Source organism: Dendrobates tinctorius, unplaced genomic scaffold, assembly GCF_039654945.1.
Source record: "Dendrobates tinctorius isolate UK_male_01 unplaced genomic scaffold, ASM3965494v1 ptg000021l, whole genome shotgun sequence".
Classification (NCBI taxonomy): Eukaryota; Metazoa; Chordata; class Amphibia; order Anura; family Dendrobatidae; genus Dendrobates; species Dendrobates tinctorius.
The window spans coordinates 1,619,274-1,637,826 of record NW_027361689.1 but is presented as its reverse complement, the minus strand read 5'-3'; the positions used below and the strand labels follow the sequence as shown (position 1 = coordinate 1,637,826).

The window sequence follows — 18,553 nt, the reverse complement described above, 5'->3', positions numbered from 1 at the left end:
AGTGACTGCTTTGAGTATTGTATTGCTACATTGTGCCGCAGTGACTGTTGTCCTTGACGGCACTGTTGGGTTTCGTGCTAGGTGTATTCTAGCAGGAAACCCAACAGTGTCATCGGGGTCTACAGTGACTGCTTTGAGTATTGTATTGCTATATTGTGCCGCAGTGACTGTTGTCCTTGACGGCACTGTTTTTTTTTTAACAACAGTGGACAAAGTCCGAACACGTTGGCGTTCGATCAAGGACCGCTTCAACAGTGATGTTCGTGCTGAGGGCCAGGTTCGCAGTGGATCTGCGTCAAGGACCAGAACTAGATACCGTCACTATCACGCGTTGCAGTTCCTAAGACCGGTCCTTGCCACGAGATCGTAAGTATTATAAATTTTGGGTTTTTATTTTTATTAATCTGTGTTTTTCTAATCCACAGCTGATGCTTCTTGTAAAGGCATGGTAGTAATGATTTTCCTTTCTTCCACAGCACCTGGAGCAGCACCCTGCAACCTGGCCCTGGAGCGGTCCTTCCTCGGACGTCCTCTGACCCGTCCCAGCCATCCGACAGCCAGGAAGCACCTTGCAGGTCAGCCACACACACAGCTGGTGACCAGGAAGCTGGGCCATCAGGTGTTCCCCTGTCCCAGGTCTCTGCCACTGGTTATGCGGGCACTACCCGCCAGCGGCAGAGGGCCTTGGACAGGAATGTCTTGCCCGAGTTTATGCATTTGAGCGAGGCCTTTAATTCCAGCCTCAAGTCACTGTCCGACAGAGTTGAAAGCGGTTTTGCACTCATGGAACGTGGTTTTAACCACTTTGAACACCGCTTCAATTCTGTAGAACAGCGCCTTGACCGTCTGGAGGCCGACCTCAACAGACCAGCACACCATTTTTTTAGTAAGATTGAAAAGGGCATGGCGGAACACCTTAGTCCTGAGCAACAGCTGAATGTGCTGCAGGCCTGCAACAATGCTTTCTTGCAGGCTATGCAGCATAATCGGTACGGTCAGCAGTCAGTGGTGTCATTTCCACCTGTGCCACCATTGACTCGCTTCACCTCACTACCGACTTGTGCTGCATACCACTGCACGGACACCTCTATTCAAAGCCAGGACACCCACCGTTACACCACCACAAGTCTGAGTGCAGCTGGTCACTTCACCGACACCACCATGGCAAGCGCTGCTCCTGTCTGGAGCACCACCGCCACTCCCATGCATGCGTGGAGCTCAGCCACCACTAGGCAAACATGGAACAGCCCTGCCGCTACAACAACATGTAGTAGCCCTGCCACCACCACTCTGCAAACCTAGACCATCACTGCCGCCACCAGTCCTCCTGCAAGGACGAGCACTGCCAACGAAGAGCAGCAGCAGCAGCCACCTCAGCAGCAGCAGCCACCTCAGCAGCAGCCACCTCAGCAGCAGCAGCAGCCACCTCAGCAGCAGCAGCCACCTCAGCAGCAGCAGCAACCACCTCAGCAGCAGCAGCAGCCACCTCAGCAGCAGCAGCAGCCACCTCAGCAGCAGCCGCCACCTCAGCAGCAGCAGCCACCTCAGCAGCAGCAGCAGCCACACCAGCAGACGGGGGACCTACACTCAATATTTGCCCCTAGTTCAAGGCGAAATCTATCAAGGCGGGCATTGGGCCAAAGTCGGTCCAGGCACACAAGCCTACGGCGACATGCCATTACAACTAATGTACCTGAACAGATTTCCTCTCCTCCAAGTGTTCCTAGTTTAATTCCCTTAACTGGACTACCTTCCCCCACAAGTTTTGTTGCCCCTTCCCCTCAAACACCGTCTTCAACTGCAAGTGTTGCATATTCCCTGCACACCCCCAAATTGAAACCATCTGCCCCCAAACGCCGGAAAAAATAATTTTTTGGTTTATTTTTGTGATTAAAAATAAATTTACATTTGTGGTTCACCATTACAAAGTTTCATTAATGTTGTTTGCGCCGCTCACACACACTGATGGGTAAATACATGTTAAAAACCAACCCAAGGCCTAGTATAGTCATATGTGAAATAACACGGACTAGTATAGTCATACCAAGGCCTAGTGTAATAACTCGAGTTTTACCAACTTGGATCTGGTTTCATGAAAAACAAACTGTTGAAACTTGTCTAAAAAATAAGTTTCTTTCTAGTTTCACCAGTTTGTTTTTTGTGAAACAAGATGCTAGTTGTTAAAAATCGAGTTATTACAGTAGGCCTTGGTATGACTATACTAGGCCGTGGTATTTCACATATTACTATACTACTAGCCCCAAGGCCTACTATACTCATATTTGAAATACCACGGCCTAGTGTAGTCATTACAAGGCCTAGTGTAATAACTCTAGTTTTACCAACTAGAATCTGGTTTCATGAAAAACAAACTGTTGAAACTTGTCAAGTTTCACCAGTTTGTTTTTCGTGAAACAAGATCCTAGTTGGCAAAAATCGAGTAGGCCTTGGTATGACTATACTAGGCCGTGGTATTTCACATATGACTATACTAATAGGCCCAAGGCCTACTATACTCATATTTGAAATACCACGGCCTAGTGTAGTCATTCCAAGGCCTAGTGTAATAACTCTAGTTTTACCAACTAGAATCTGGTTTCATGAAAAACAAACTGTTGAAACTTGTCTAAAAAATAAGTTTCTTTCTAGTTTCACCAGTTTGTTTTTTGTGAAACAAGATGCTAGTTGTTAAAAATCGAGTTATTACAGTAGGCCTTGGTATGACTATACTAGGCCGTGGTATTTCACATATTACTATACTACTAGCCCAAGGCCTACTATACTCATATTTGAAATACCACGGCCTAGTGTAGTCATTACAAGGCCTAGTGTAATAACTCTAGTTTTACCAACTAGAATCTGGTTTCATGAAAAACAAACTGTTGAAACTTGTCAAGTTTCACCAGTTTGTTTTTCGTGAAACAAGATCGTAGTTGGCAAAAATCGAGTAGGCCTTGGTATGACTATACTAGGCCGTGGTATTTCACATATGACTATAATAGTAGGCACAAGGCGTAATATATACTCATATTTGAAATACCACGGCCTAGTATAGTCATTCCAAGGCCTAGTGTAATAACTTGTAAGTTCGAATGGAGCAGATTACATTCATCCACTCAATGCTGACTTGTATTCCCCATGGACTTTCATTGGGGTTGGGTTTTGAGGGTTGTGTTTTGAGAAAATCACATACTTTTTTTTCAACTAGTTGCACAATTTTCTCTTGAAAAAAATTGGTTTCCTGATTCATGGCCTGCAGCTTTGCTCGTTCCAATATATTTCACGCAGACTAGCAATGCTGCATTTTAACTCATATGTGTATTTACCTGCCCAGGTGTGTGAACATCAAAAAATTAAGTTATACATGGGAAGTTTTTTATTTAATTGGAGTTTAAAAAATATAGTGCACTCAGTAATGGTATCAAATAAGGTTTTTTATTACCATAAACAAACAAAAACATTACACCATTTCATCTTGCCAGTGCACCCGTCCTACATCAGAAATAAAGTAGGCCGCAAATTGGTCCCTCATTTGGCCAACTTCAATGGATGACCTGAGAGTGTGCTGAGTGAATTCAGGCAATGGGTTAGGAGCATCATCGTCCAGTTCAAAGGTCGGGTGCTCTTTAGCCATCACAAAGTTATGTAGAACCACACAGGCCTTCACCACCTCATCGACTGTTTCAAGTTTAAGATTAATGGCCGTGCCCAGAATTCGCCATCTGGAGACAAGAATCCCAAAAGCACACTCGACAGTTCTTCTGGCCCTGGTCAGCCTGTAATTAAATATTTTTTTGGTGTGGTCCAAGTCCCGGCTGGAGTAGGGTTTCAGTAAGTTTCCGCACATTTGAAAAGCCTCATCGCCAACCATTACAAAGGGCAGTGGCGGAGCTTCGGTGTGAGGAAGAGGCCGTGGCATAGGGAAATTAAATTGGTTGCCATACAACCTCCGGCCCATGTCTGAGTTTTTAAAAGCCTGTGAGTCATTACCACGGCCAAATGCTCCAATGTCCACTGCTACAAACATACATCCGGCATCCACAATCGCCATGAGTACTATTGAAAAGTACTTTTTGTAATTATAGTACTCAGATCCCGTTCTTTGGGGTTTGATGATCCGTATGTGTTTACCATCAACAGCTCCAAAACAGTTGGGAAAATTGCATACTGTCCAGAATTTGTCAGCAATTTCCATCCACTTTTCAGCGGTGGGCAGGGGCATAAATTCTGGACAAAGAACATTCCAGAGAGCCCGGCAGGTGTCAGCAACAATTCCAGACAAGGTAGAGATTCCAATACGGTACTGGAAGTGTAGTGAAGATAGGGTTTCTCCAGTCGCCAGGAATCTGTGAACAGACAAAGAAGTAAAATTAATATTTATGTATATTATTTTAAAAAGCTATAAAATAAAATATTAGTACATTCACGAAAACTAATTACCCAAGGTTTTGAATACTAAATTTAAAAAAAAAACATCAGACCGCACCCCTTGGTTTTTAAAACATACCGTAATGTCACCAGTAGCCGTTCCTCAGGAGGAATCGCACGACGGAGCTGTGTGTCCTGTCTCCGGATGGATTGTTGGACACGAGCAAGCAAATCCATGAAACTTTCATGGGACATCCGGATATAATCTGTAAATTTCTCCGGGTTTGACTGGAGCTCGCTGTAGAGGGTGTGGTATGCCCCACGGCTCTCCTGGAGTTCAACAATCGGATGTATCCACATACGCCGCCGTCTTCGCTGCCTCTCTCTCTTCCTTTGTTCATGGCAAGCAACTGCATACGCCTGAGCCATCGCGATGTCCAAATCCAAGTTGAAGTGAAAACTCTTCCAGCGTAGATCCATGGTCACGAGAAGAATCAAGCAAATGTGAAGAATACTGTAGACAGGGTCTATATATTAACATACCACACCCACAATGAAGTCCCATTGGTCTTGTGTGTTGTTGAATGGTTGTTTTTTCTTTTTTGTGGGGTTTTTCCAAAATCTGTAAAAAAACGCAAACGCACAAAAAACGCATACAAACGCACAAAAACGCTGCGTTTTTTTCCTGCATGCGCATAAAAATGCTTGAAAAAAACGCAGCGTTTGTATGCATTTGTATGCGTTTTTTCAATGCGTTTTTTTGCGGGAAAAACGCGCTGCAAAAAAAAGCAAGTGTGAAACTAGCCTTAGTTAGGGAAAAATAATAAAATTAAAAAAAATTATTTATTTCCATTTTCCCATTAGGGTTATGGTTAGGGCTAGGACTAGGGTTAGGGCTAGGGTTAGGGTTAGGGCTAGGGTTAAGGTTAGGGCTAAGGCTAGGGTTAGGGCTGAGATTAGGGTTAGGGGTGTGTTGGGGTTAGGGTTGGAGTTAGAATTGGGGGTTTCCACTGTTTGGGCACATCAGGTGCTCTCCAAACGCAACATGGCATCTGATATCAATTCCAGCCAATTCTGCGTTGAAAAAGTCAAATGGTGCTCCTTCCCTTCCAAGCTCTGCCATGTGCCCAAACAGTGTTTTATCCCCACATATGGGGTATCAGCCTACTCAGGACAAATTGCAAAACAACCTTTGGGGTCCAATTTCTCCTATTGCCCTTAGGAAATTAAAAAATTGGGGGCAAAATTATCATTTTAGTGGAAAAAAATGATTTTTTTATTTTCATGCCCGGGCGTCATAAACTTCTGTGAAGCACTTGGGGGTTCAAAGTGCTCACCACACATCTAGATAAGTTCTGTTGGGGGTCTAGTTTCCAAAATGTGGTCACTTGTGGGGAGTTTGAACAGTTTAGGCACATCAGAGGCTCTCCAAACGCACATGATGCCCGCAGACCCTTCCATCAAAGTCTTCATTCCAAAAAGTCACTCCTTCCATTCCGAGCCCCGACGTGTGCCCATACAGTAGTTTTCTCCCACATATGAGATATCAGCGCACTCAGGACAAATTGGACAACAACTTTTGGGGTCCAATCTCTCCTGGTACCCTTGGGAAAATAAAAAAATTGGGGACTAAATGATCATGTTTGTAGAAAAGTACGATTTTTTTATTTTCATGCCCGGGCATTATAAACTTCTGTGAAGCCCTTGGGGGTTCAAAGTGCTCACCATACATGTAGATAAGTTCGTTAGGGGGTCTAGTTTCCAAAATGGTGTCATTGTGGGGGGTTTCTACTGTTGGGGTACATCAGGGGCTCTCCAAAGGCAACATGACACCTGCAGACCATTCCATCAAAGTCTGCATTCCAAAACGTCACTACTTCCCTTCCGAGCCCCGACGTGTGCCCATACAGTAGTTTTCTTCCACATATAGGATATCAGCGCACTCCCACATATGAGGTATCAGCGTACTCAGGACAAATTGGGCAACAACTTTTGTGGTCCAATTTCTCCTGGTACCCTTGGGAAAATAAAAAATTGGGGACTAAATGATCATGTTTGTGGATAAAATACGATTTTTTTATTTTCACGCCCGGGCATAAACTTCTGTGAAGCACTGGGGGGTTCAAAGTGCTCACCACACATCTAGATAAGTTCCTTTGTGGGGGGTTTCCACTGTTTTGGTACATCAGGGGCTCTCCAAACGCGACATGGTGTCCGATCTCAATTCCAGCCAAAAATGTCAAATGTCGCTGCTTCCCTTCCGAGCTCTGCCATGCGCCTAAATAGTCATTTACACCTACATATGGGGCATCAGTGTACTCAGGACAAATTGCACAATAGCTGTTAGGGTCCTGTTACCCTTGGAAAAATAAGAATTGAGGGTGAAAAGATCATTTTTGTGGAAAAAATATGATTTTTTAATTGTATGGCTGTACGTTATAAACTTCTGTGAAGCCCTTGGGGGTTCAAAGTTCTCATCACACATCTAGATAAGTTCCTTGGGGGGGTCTAGTTTCCAAAATGGGGTCACTTGTGGGGGTTTCCACTGTTTAGGTACATCAGGGGCTCTCCAAATGTGACTTGGCGTCCGATCTGAATTCCAGCCAATTTTGCATTGAAAAAGTCAAACGGCGCTCCTTCCCTTCTGAACTCTACCATGCACCGAAACAGTGGTTCCCCCCCACATATCAGGTATCAGCGTACTCAGGACAAATTGCACAATAACTTTTGTAGTCCAATTTCTCCTGTTACCCTTGGTGAAATAAAAAAAATTGAACTTGAAGTATTTTTTTGTGAAAAAAAGTTAAATGTTCATTTTGTTTTAAATATTCAAAAAAAATTCTGTGAAGCACCTGAAGGGTTAATAAACTTCTTGAATGTGGTTTTGAACACCTTAAGGGGTGCAGTTTTTAGAATGGTGTCACTTTTGGCTATTTTCTATCATATAGACCCCTCAAAGTGGATTCAAATATGATGTGGTCCGTAAAAATAAAATGGTGTTGCAAAAATGAGAAATCGCTGGTCAACTTTTAACCCTTATAACTTCCTAACAAAAAAAAATTTTGGTTCCAAAATTGTGCTGATGTAAAGTAAATATGTGGGAAATGTTATTTATTAAGTTTTTTGTGTGCCGTATCTCTGTGATTTAAGAGCATAAAAATTCAAAGTTGGAAAATTGCAAAAATTTTTAAATTTTCGCCAAATTTCTGTTTTTTTCACAAATAAACACAAGTTATTTGAATGAAATTTTACCTCTAACATGAAGTACAATATGTCAGAATCACCGAGATCCATGGAAGCGTTCCAGAGTTATTACCTCATAAAAGGACAGTGGTCAGAATTGTAAACATTGGCCCGGGAGTTAACGTGCAAACCACCCTTGGTAGTGAAGGGGTTAATTGGCTGCAGTCTTCCCATGTCTACAATTAGATTGATCTATCTTTGTATCTGTTTTTTTTTTTCTTTTTAGGTAGGGGACAACCATATAAAATATAAACCATATAAAGCCAATTTATTTCCGAAAAATCCCCCTATGCCTTTGTGTCTTGCAATTCTCTACTTTTATCTGAGAAAATATTATTCTAATGAAAATTTACATCCCAGTGTAAAGGAAAGAAGAATAAAGAGAAACACTCTGTATGGTAGAATCACAGAACATCTGCGGAAATAAGAAGTGTTATGTTTTGTTCTTTAGATTCTGATCTATTTAATAATTTATGTATGTAGGCTCAGTATAGCAGCAAATGCTGATTTATGGCTGATGTCTGAATTCAGCTCAATGTGGGTTATCTTCCTATAGGCACCCCCTGAGGCTCTGGTTGCATGGGATCCCCTAATTAGATCTTGGCTAGTGCTCCACCTGCTGCCTGCTGTGAAAACTCTGTTTGATGTGCCATACTATTCTATGCTAATCAAGTTTCACATTCAGGAAGCTGAGAAGGAGTAAGTGCATTGTGCCTCGTAACTGCCTTGGAGGTGTCCTGACCTTCCCTTTTAGGGTCACCTGTAATACCACAAAATGTTTTGCAATAGACTAAATGTACTATTCTCAGCTGCTGAAAAAAAATATTTTCTGAAATATTATCTAGTGCTAAGCAAGAATACAGTAATACTATATATATATATATATATATATATATATATATATATACACACGTGCATACGTACATGTGCAGGTAAATCTTTGGAAAGTCTTGACTCAATGAGGCCAAAAAATTGTGAGTCAATTCTGTTCCATTTGGACATTGAAATCTATTCTATCTATCTATCTATCTATCTATCTATCTATCTATCTATCTCCTATCTATCTGTCTCTCTATCTATCTATCCATCTGCCTATTTATAGCTAAAAAATAAAAGCAACAGTTTTCATACAAAAATCAGTGAAAAGTTCCCAAGTTTATCACCAAAACCTAATGTATACAGATGGTGAGAAACTGGGTTTTAAATCAGCCTATATGTCGTTCCGTCTAAGCTGAGATTTTCAGCCCACTTTTTTGGGCTGAAAGTCCCCCTCTCGGCTTATACCAAAGTCATATACCGGGGGTCAGCCGGGGAGGGGGAGCGAAGGTGTCAGAGATAATACTGAACCCCCCGTCTCTGCAGCCCCCTGCTTGTTCCATGTTCTCAGCGCCCCTGCTCTTCCTTCCTTCAGCGGTCACATGGTACCGCTCATTAAAGTCATGAATGTGCGCATATACATGACTTTCATGAGCGGTACCACGTGACACCTGAAGGCAGGAAGAGCAGAGGCGCCGAGAACATGGAACAAGCAGGGTGGCTGCAGAGACCGCACCAGGAGGGGGTGAGTATGATGGGGAAAGCCATATTCACCTGTCCCCGTTCCACCGCTGGGCGTCGCTCTGCTGTCTTGCGTCCTCTGGCAGTGACGTTCAGGTAAGAGGATGCGATGATGTAGTTAGCATACGCCCGGGCAGCAACGGGGGTGAGCATATAGTTTTTTTTTTTATTTGCAGCAGCAGAGGCAACATATGGGACATAATCTATGGAGCATCTTATGGGGGCATAATCTATGGGGCATTTTACGTGGCATTTTATGGGAGTATAATCTATGAGGCATATTATGGGGGCACAATCTATGGGGCATCATATGGGGCACAAACTATGGGGCATCTTATGGGGGCATAATCTATGGGGCATTTTATGGGGCATAATCCATGGAGCATTTTATTGGGGCATAATCTATGGAGCATCTTATAGGGGAAAAGTCTATGGAGCATCTTATGGGGCATTTTATGGGGGCATAATCTATGGAGCATCTTATGGGGGAATAATCTATGGGGCCTCTTATGGGGCATAACCTATGGAGCATCTTATGGGGCATAATCTATAGAGCATCTTATGGGGCAAAAATGTATGGAACATTGTATGGGGCTATAACCTTTATGGAGCAGCATATGGGGAATATTATTCTATGGAGCATTTTATGGGGCGATTATTAACCTTTGTGCAGCATTATATGTGGTGTATTTTGTATGGAGCATCTTATGGGGCCATTATGAACTTTATGGAGCAATACGGATATTCAATATGGATATTGAAAAACATTTAGCCTACTGATATCTCAATTAATTTTACTTTTATTAGCATCTATTTTTATTTTTGAAATTTACCAGTAGCTGCTGCATTTTCCACCCTAGGCTTATACGCGAGTTAATAGGTTTTCCCAGTTTTTTGTGGCAAAATTAGGGGGGAGTCTGCTTATACTTGGGTCGGCTTATACATGAGTATACAGTGGGGAAAAAAGTATTTAGTCAGTCAGCAATAGTGCAAGTTCCACCACTTAAAAAGATGAGAGGTGTCTGTAATTTACATCATAGGTAGACCTCAACTATGGGAGACAAACTGAGAAAAAAAAATCCAGAAAATCACATTGTCTGTTTTTTTTTTTCATTTTATTTGCATATTATGGTGGAAAATAAGTATTTGGTCAGAAACAAAATTTCATCTCAATACTTTGTGATATATCCTTTGTTGGCAATGACAGAGGTCAAACGTTTTCTGTAAGTCTTCACAAGGTTGCCACACACTGTTGTTGGTATGTTGGCCCATTCCTCCATGCAGATCTCCTCTAGAGCAGTGATGTTTTTGGCTTTTCGCTTGGCAACACGGACTTTCAACTCCCTCCAAAGGTTTTCTATAGGGTTGAGATCTGGAGACTGGCTAGGCCACTCCAGGACCTTGAAATGCTTCTTACGAAGCCACTCCTTCGTTGCCCTGTAGGTGTGCTTTGGATCATTGTCATGTTGAAAGACCCAGCCACGTTTCATCTTCAATGCCCTTGCTGATGGAAGGAGGTTTGCACTCAAAATCTCATGATACATGGCCCCATTCATTCTTTCATGTACCCGGATCAGTCGTCCTGGCCCCTTTGCAGAGAAACAGCCCCAAAGCATGATGTTTCCACCACCATGCTTTACAGTAGGTATGGTGTTTGATGGATGCAACTCAGTATTCTTTTTCCTCCAAACACTACAAGTTGTGTTTCTACCAAACAGTTCCAGTTTGGTTTCATCAGACCATAGGACATTCTCCCAAAACTCCTCTGGATCATCCAAATGCTCTCTAGCAAACTTCAGACGGGCCCGGACATGTACAGGCTTAAGCAGTAGGACACGTCTGGCACTGCAGGATCTGAGTCCATGGTGGCGTAGTGTGTTACTTATGGTAGGCCTTGTTACATTGGTCCCAGCTCTCTGCAGTTCATTCACTAGGTCCCCCCGCGTGGTTCTGGGATTTTTGCTCACCGTTCTTGTGATCATTCTGACCCCACGGGGTGGGATTTTGCGTGGAGCACCAGATCAAGGGAGATTATCAGTGGTCTTGTATGTCTTCCATTTTCTAATTATTGCTCCCACAGTTGATTTCTTCACTCCAAGCTGGTTGGCTATTGCAGATTCAGTCTTCCCAGCCTGGTGCAGGGCTACAATTTTGTTTCTGGTGTCCTTTGACAGCTCTTTGGTCTTCACCATAGTGGAGTTTGGAGTCAGACTGTTTGAGGGTGTGCACAGGTGTCTTTTTATACTGATAACAAGTTTAAACAGGTGCCATTACTACAGGTAATGAGTGGAGGAAAGAGGAGACTCTTACAGAAGAAGTTACAGGTCTGTGAGAGCCAGAAATCTTGATTGCTTGTTTCTGACCAAATACTTATTTTCCACCATAATATGCAAATAAAATGAAAAAAAAACAGACAATGTGATTTTCTGGATTTTTTTTTCTCAGTTTGTCTCCCATAGTTGAGGTCTACCTATTATGTAAATTACAGACGCCTCTCATCTTTTTAAGTGGTGGAACTTGCACTATTGCTGACTGACTAAATACTTTTTTTCCCCACTGTATATGGTACTTATCTTTCATTTTTCGTTCCTTATTTTGTCATTTTAAAAAATTTATTGAAAGATGTTAAAAGCAATTTAAAGATTTCTCTTCTAAACCAATGTCAGCAAGGAAAAAGGTAGGTTAGCACGGTGTGCACAGGACATGGAGAAAACCAAACAAGAATTTTGAAACATAGTCTGAAGACACCTGTGTGTCTGTGAGCTTTTGTATAGGACTAGAGAGGTGATGTCACTGGCCCACGCCGGGCAACCTGCAAAACTCAACATGGACCTCAACCCAGAGCAGCAGACCCAGAGGAAGAAAGGATGGATTGGAATACCTGGAACAAGTGTGTTCAACATTACTAAGAAAATGAACTTTTAATTTTTATGCAACTGTGAATTTTTGTAGCAAGTGCCCAATCGGTGGTGTCAACCCAAGCAAGTGTCCAAGCCATTTTCACTGAATCCTTCCCAAAGCCTTTGCCTTAATGTTGATTGATGCAATTTCAGTAATGAACATTGCTACATAGCTACAGTATAGGTTGAAACGCAAGTCCATCAAGTTCAGCCTTTCTCCACCAGTTATACATTTTTCATTGCTGAATTATTTATAACCCACAATGCCATGTGTACTGAGGAAATCATCCAGCCCTTTTTATAAAGCTGTTATAGTGTCTCCCATTACGACCTCTTGTGGTCGGACATTCCACAGTCTGACTGCTTTAAGTGTAAAGAACCCTTTCCTATTTAGCTGCCAGAATCTGCTTTCTTCTACCCATAATGAGTGCCCCCCTGGTCTTTAGTATAGTCTTTAGAAGGAATAAGTCATGTGCTACTCTGTTTTATTGACCACACATGTATTTTAACATATAAATGAGATCTCCTGTAAGACGTCTGTTTGCTAAGCTGAACACTGACACAGCCTCTCCTGCTGCACTTTTGTATGGCGGCTTCCACCTTTCACACACCCCCCGCCCCAGCAGCAAACATGGCGGAGGAGTTGGTTTTCTCCTGTCAGATACCTGCTCCTTCACCCCAATCCCACTGCCACCCTCTGTTACCCTCCCTTCCTTTGAGGTGCACTCTGTGCGCATCTACTCCCCCTCCAACATCCAACTGGCTGTCATCTACCGCCCCCCAGGGCCAGCCACCACCTTCTTTGACCACTTCACCACCTGGTTACTTCATTTCCTTTCCGCGGACATCCATACTATCATCATGGGCGACTTCAACATCCCCATTGACACTTCCCTCTCAGCTGCCACTAAACTCCTATCTCTCACTTCCTCCTTCGGCCTCACTCAATGGTCTTCTACAGCCACCCACAAAGATGGCCACACACTGGACCTCATCTTCACCCGCCTCTGCTCCCTATCTAACCTCTCTAACTCACCTCTCCCTCTCTCTAACCACAACCTTCTCACATTCTGTTCCCTCTTCACTCCATGTCTACAATCCCCACCCCACAAACTTTCACACCCTCGCAGGAATCTTAAACATCTTGACCTACACTCATTCTCTGAATCCCTCCTCCCTCTTACAGATATAAGTTCCTTACACAATGCGGATGACGCTGCCGCTCTATATAACACCACAATAGCTGTAGCTTTGGAATCCGCTGCCCCACTTACACATACCAAAACTCGCAAAATCAACAGACAGCCCTGGCACACCAGCCTGACCAAAGAGCTGAGGCAAGCTTCCAGGGCTGCTGAGCGCAGATGGAAAAGATCCCACTCCAACGAGCACTTCATCGCATTCAAACAGTCCCTCACTACTTTCAAGACCACACTCGCCACAGCTAAACAAACCTACTTCTCATCTCTCATATCCTCCCTGTCTCACAACCCTAAACAGTTATTCAACACCTTCAATTCTCTCCTCCGTCCCCCAGCACCTCCTCCCTCCCCACTCATCTCAGCTGAAGACTTTGCCTCATTTTTCAAGCAGAAGATTGATAACATCAGAGACAGTTTTGGTCAACAACCCCCAGAGCCCTTCCCCCCGACTTCCCAGCCCTCCACCTTCAAAACCAACTTCTCCACCATTACAGAAGATCGACTCTCCACTCTACTCTCAAGATCACATCTCACCACCTGTGCAATCGACCCGATCCCATCCCACTTCATACCAAACCTCACCACAGTCTTCATCCCAACCCTAACCCATCTCTTCAACCTATCACTAACAACTGGTGTTTTCCCCTCAAGCTTTAAACATGCCTCCATCACACCTATCCTCAAAAAGCCCTCTCTTGACCCATCCTCTGTATCTAGCTATCTCCCTATATCACTTCTCCCCTACGCCTCCAAGCTACTGGAACAACATGTCTACTTTGAACTGTCCTCCCATCTCTCTTCTTGCTCCCTCTTCGACCGCTTACAATCTGGTTTCCGGTCACACCACTCCACTGAAACTGCCCTTACTAAGGTCACCAATGACCTCTTGACCGCCAAGAGCAAGCGACACTACTCTGTCCTCCTCCTCCTGGACCTGTCGACTGCCTTTGACACAGTGGACCATTCCCTATTATTACAGACCCTCTCATCCCTCGGCATCACAGACTTGGCCCTATCCTGGATCTCATCATACCTAACAGACCGGACATTCAGCGTCTCCCACTCACACACCACCTCCTCACCTCGCCCCCTATCTGTCAGAGTCCCACAAGGTTCAGTCCTTGGGCCCCTGCTGTTCTCTATTTACACCTTTGGCCTGGGACAGCTCATAGAATCTCATGGCTTTCAGTATCATCTCTATGCTGATGTCTGTCCACTATTTCATCCTTCTTCTCTGCTAGATTTCTGAAACTCAACATGGACAAAACAGAATTCATCATCTTTCCCCCATCTCACGTGGCCCCCCCTACGAACCTATCAATTACAGTAAATGACTGCCCACTCTCCCCAGTCCCACAAGCTCGCTGTCTCGGAGTAATCCTTGACACTGATCTCTCCTTCAAACCACATATCCAAGCCCTTTCCACTTCTTGCCGACTTCAACTCAAAAATATTTCACGAATCTGTTCATTCCTCACCCAAGAATCTGCAAAAACCCTAGTCCATGCCCTCATCATCTCTCGCCTTGACTACTGCAACCTCCTGCTCTGTGGCCTCCCCTCAAACACTCTTGCACCCCTCCAATCTATTCTAAACTCTGCTGCCCGACTAATCCACCTGTCCCCCCCGCTATTCCCCAGCTTCTCCCCTCTGTCAATCCCTTCACTGGCTCCCAATTGCCCAGAGACTCCATTACAAAACCCTAACCATGACATACAAAGCCATCCACAACCTGTCTCCTCCATACATCTGTGACCTCATCTCCCGGTACTTTCCCGCACGCAACCTCCGATCCTCACAAGATCTCCTTCTCTACTCCCCTCTTATCTCCTCTCCCCACAATCGCATACAAGATTTCTCTCGCGCATCACCCCTACTCTGGAACTCTCTACCACAACATATCAGACTCTCACCTACCATTGAAACCTTCAAAAAGAGCCTGAAGACCCACCTCTTCCGACAAGCCTACAACCTGCAGTAACCACCGATCGACCAAACCGCTGCACGACCAGCTCTACCCTCGCCTACTGTATTATCACCCATCCCTTGTAGATTGTGAGCCCTCATGGGCAGGGTCCTCTCTCCTCCTGTACCAGTTATGACTTGTATTGTTTAAGATTATTGTACTTGTTTTTATGTATACCCCTCCTTACATGTAAAGCGCCATGGAATAAATGGCGCTATAACAATAAATAATAATAATAATAATAACAAGCCCAACTTTTCTTTGAACTGAGTCTAACCTCCCAATATCAATTTTTAAAATATAGAGCCCAAAACTGGATCCTATATTCTAGATGTGGCCTTTTAAGTGACTTATAGAGGGGTAACAATACATTGGGATCACAGGCTTTTATCTCTCTTTTTATTTACCCTATTATCTTGTTTTCTTTTGCGGCTGCTGCTTGACATTGAGTACTGCTGCTCAGCTTACTAGTTTCACTGGTGATGAGCAAAGTTGTACGGAAAATGATCGCCAAACATAAATTCAGCACAATTATGGCACATTTGGATTCGTGATTGGAAACACAAGCGAAATTTTATAAAATTGAGAAAAATAGGTAACATTCGGTAAAAGTGCAGGAAAATATTTGCATTGCCACAAGTATTTTCAGCACTTTAGCAACGATAATGGTGGTGTATCATGAGCGTTTGGCACATGTTTGATGAGTGGAGGGGGTTTACAGAGCTCAGAGGCGCAGCGTTCTTGTTAACAGTCATTTTTTTCCCCTAACTTTATGTGTGCACACTGCAGCTAGCCAATCAGGGAGCAGGAAACGCCCACAATGTCCTGACACAATGGCTTGTGTCATTGTCTGCTGAAATCACATATCCCAAATAGCGGACATCTTGCTTTAGCGCCATTTTGACACTGTAACAGTGCAGAGAGGCTGCTCCTGACGCTGGCATTGTTAACAGCAAGATTTTAGCTAGTCAGTTACTGTAGGTGGTTGTATATCAGTCAGATAGCATAGCTAGCTAGTGTCCAGTGTGGCTGTTAAATTTACCTTCCAGCACTTTTTTCTTCAGCCATTACTGAGGTCCACAGACAAAGCCAGCAGGGCACATGTCCTACAAGTGTGTTGTGCACTTCTTCTATTGTACTCCATGCATGAGTATAGCATTCTAATTAATATTTTTCACTAGCCAAATGTGAAACAGCCTGCTGTATCCCACCTTGTCATTAAGTTCTGTGGTGATATGAAACTGTCTGCAGACCTAAGGCTAGTTTCACACTAGCGTTTATTTCCTGCAAAATCCTGCTAGCGCACAGCCAGCGCACGATCTGCGCACCCTATGCTAAAGATAGGGTGCACAGATCTCAAGCGCCCATGTGTGCTAGTAGGCGGCGATGACCGGATGGGGCGGGCAGGGAGCCGGGAGGGGGCAGGGCTTAGCAGCACCGTGCGCTGCAGGAAATAAACGCTAGTGTGAAACTAGCCTAAGGCACATAAAAAAAATTATATTTTCTGTTGCTGAATGTGATACAGCCTGCCATATCCCACATTGTCATGTTGTGGTGGTGATATGAACCTGTCTGCAGACCTAACACGCATTAAAAAAAATTATAATTTTTTCCGTTGCTGAATGTGATACAGCCCCACGTATCCCATATTGTCATTCTGTGGCAGTGATATGAAGCTATCTGCAGACCTCAAGCACATTAAAATATTTTTTTCTGTTGGTAAACGTAATACAGCCCGCTATATCCAACCTTTTCATTTAGTGGCGTTAAAATTGTTCTGTGTGCAGAGCTGTTGCACATTAAAATTAATTAATTTTATTTTTTTGAAAACATGATACAGCAGCCATGATCTGAGTTTGAAATTGTTTTGAGCCTATTCTAAATTCTGAGTATCTTTGGCATCCAATTTCTCATGGCATCTTTTATACCTAGCTTGAGACGTGCATCCGTTACACCAATCTTCTGAAGAGCATCAAGCGCTCTCTGGTAATTGGTGTTGGGTAAATGAGTAATCGTAGGCTGGATACTGGATCTCGTCCTTCCCACTAGCCTCCCTGCTATTGATCCTGTTGTACGTTCCCATTCCTGCCGTCGTCATGGCCCTTTTCCTGATCAGTTCATGTAGCGACATGTCGGCCATATTTCTCCAGCAAACCTGCACCTTACCAGCAGCAACTGTAAGAAAGAGGGCATTCCTTTGCCACGGACAATCTTCTAGATTATGCAGTCCTCATCCACAGTAAAAAAAAAATAAAAAAATATTTTGTTACTAACCGAATACAGAAGGGGAGATCTCAGTTTGAAATTGTTTTAAGGATCTAGTCAATGATATACAGGCCTCATCGACAGGCCCAAACAAATTCTTCTGTTACCAATGTCATACAGTAAGGGACATCTCACTTTGAAAATGTTTGTTGCAACTAGTCAATGTTATAAAAGCCTTATTGACAGGCCCTTCAAAAATTCTTCTGTTACTAGTGTCATACAATAGGGGATATCTCATTTTAAAATTGTTTGGAGCATCTAGTCAATGTTATACAGGCCTTATCGACAGGCCCCCAAAAATTCTTCTGTTACGTCATACAGTAGGGTACATCTCACTTTGAAATTTTTTGGAGCATCTAGTTAATATTATACAGGTTTTATCAACAGGCCCAAAAAAATTCTTCTGTTACTAAAGTCATACAGTAGGGGACATCTCACTTTGAAATTGTTTGGAGCACCTAATCAATGTTATACAGGCCTCATCCACACCAAAAAAAACCCAAAATAAAATCTGCTACTATTGTCATACAGTAGGGGATATCTCACTTTGAAATTTTTTGGAGCAGATCTTCTTTGTCATACAGGCCTCTTCGACACTGAAACAATTCTTTCTGCTGTAACGTGTTTAATCGAGCCAAATTTCACCAAATTTCACAAATCAAGCCAAATTTGTGCTGCTGAAATTCAGCTGTGTGCAGAGGTTGTGCAGAGTAAAAAATCTATTTTTAGTTGTTAATAGTGTGCTCCTAGCACACTATCTGAGCACCATGACTGGGAAAATGTAAGGTCATGGAAGAAGGGGAATTAGGCTTGGTGTTCGAGGTGTACGTGGGGTAAGCGTTAATGTGTAAGGATTCCGGACTTTCCTTTGTACCTGTTTGCCCTCATCCAAGATGGAGTCTTGTATCTCGCCCTGCCATGAAACTTCCTGTCTGTCCAGATTATTTAAGTCCAGGTCGTGTGCTCCTCTTTGCTTGAGTATTTTGTTGCTGTTGGCTCCTGAACTTCTGCTGTTCTGCAGGTGGACTCCCTGCTGCTGCTGCTCATTACTT

At 43.5% G+C, this 18,553-nt stretch overlaps 1 long non-coding RNA gene across 1 annotated transcript; it reads left to right on the top strand.

Annotated features, from left to right (window-relative positions):
- Nucleotides 1–216: 216 nt before the first annotated feature.
- Nucleotides 217–1,928, top strand: LOC141083710 (uncharacterized). The gene is made up of 2 exons (XR_012230792.1): nt 217–366; nt 477–1,928. It is a non-coding gene; the product is annotated as an uncharacterized lncRNA (long non-coding RNA).
- Nucleotides 1,929–18,553: the final 16,625 nt, after the last annotated feature.